Genomic DNA, 1,623 nt, shown 5'->3' with positions numbered 1-1,623 from the left:
ACCTATAATAAGATAAAGCTGCCTGAGGCACATGTTTTGTTTCAGGTGTAATTTGGCAATCTGCACCATGCAGAAGCCAGAGTTACCATGACAGTGATGAGCACTGTGTGGGAGCCAATTCAGGCCATATTCTAATCACACATTGGGCATACAAATTCCACAAGCTGCTGCCTGTTTTCAACCTGTTGCACTTAGGTCTAAAATCACAATCCCTGTGACCACAACAAAAACACTTATTCAATGCTAACCTCACACTGGAGGTTGGCACACGTTTGCAGCAAGAAAAAGGGGGCTGATGAAAGCAAAACATTAAACAGTGGGGCACTAGTGACTTTCTTCTCTCTGTGATATTACACCCTCAATGTTCAAAATACTGCCTTGAGTACCTTGCTATGTTGTCAGAAATTCTAAGTCCTGTTTTTTTCTCGGTGTAGCACACAACCTGTTATCCTCTAGATGGTTGAAGTACTCTTTGCGTCAATCGCTTGTACCTCCTCAAGAATTTATTTTAAACCTGCCACTTTTGTGGTTACCATTCTCGGTAATTACAGTGCTTTTCAAAATGAAGCAGACAAGCTACTTGCAGAGAATGGGTTGTCAATCACACTGCAATGATGCTGAGATGTTATCTCAATTTGACTGAAAGACAAATCGATCCTGGATCTCTTGTGATTTTCAGATACAGTGGTTGATACACAACACAAGCCTTAGACTTTGGAAAAATAACTTGTCACTCAATCTCCAGTGCATGTATTTCACAAGAGATGCAGAGACATTGCCTTCTGGCAAAAATGGAATCTTGAACATTTTTACTATTCTTTTGAATGATTTTCAGCATTATAAACTGGAGCAGAATCAGAGAGTGAGAGAAAATCAGAGACATAGAGGAAGAGGTAGAGAAGGACACAGAGAGAGAAACAAGAGAAATAGACTGGCAGAGGGAGAGTCAGAGACAGTGAAAGAGAGATATACATATAGAGGAAGAGAGGAAGTCAAAGACAAAGAAAATAAGAGTGTATGGAGATGAAAGGACTGGGAGAGAATGGACCAAGACCAGACACATGAAATAAACAAGCAGACTATGATTTAAACAAACTTCCAGAAATAATCAAACACAAATGCATCCATATACAATCACAGAACGAGTTACAAATATGAACACAGAAACATAAAAGAGATTGCAAACTATCCCCGTGGCTGTGTGGGTTTCCTGCAGGTGCTCTGGTTTCTTCCCACAGTCCAACGATGTGCAGGTTACATGAATTGGTCATACTAGTGTCGTATGAAAGGAGAGAAGATTAGCACTCCCCTTGATAAGGATGGAAGGAGTCTGAGTGGCCTTACAAAACACAAATGGTTAAAGGCATTGCCATCGACTAAGTGGCATCTAACCATGTTTATTTTGTCAGGTGTGTCCAGGAAGGATTTCTGACTCAATATGTAGATAGGCCGACTAGAGGGGAGGCCATATTGGATTTGGTGATTGGCAACGAACCAGGCCAGATGTCAGATCTCTCGTTGGGAGAGCATTTTGGTGATAGTGATCACAGCTCAGTGACATTTACAATAGTCACAGAGAGGAATAGGAGCAGACGGTATGGGAAATAATTTAATAGAGGGAGG

At 41.2% G+C, this 1,623-nt stretch overlaps 1 non-coding gene across 1 annotated transcript; it reads left to right on the top strand.

Moving 5' to 3' along the window:
- The first annotated feature begins 1,275 nt into the window (after positions 1–1,275).
- On the top strand, positions 1,276–1,403 carry LOC125465212 (U6atac minor spliceosomal RNA). Its single transcript, XR_007250205.1, has one exon. It is a non-coding gene; the product is annotated as a U6atac minor spliceosomal RNA (small nuclear RNA).
- Positions 1,404–1,623: the final 220 nt, after the last annotated feature.

This window comes from Stegostoma tigrinum, chromosome 24, assembly GCF_030684315.1.
Source record: "Stegostoma tigrinum isolate sSteTig4 chromosome 24, sSteTig4.hap1, whole genome shotgun sequence".
NCBI classification, from domain to species: Eukaryota; Metazoa; Chordata; class Chondrichthyes; order Orectolobiformes; family Stegostomatidae; genus Stegostoma; species Stegostoma tigrinum.
The sequence above is the reverse complement of the archived record's forward strand: the minus strand, read 5'-3'. Positions and strand labels throughout refer to the sequence as shown.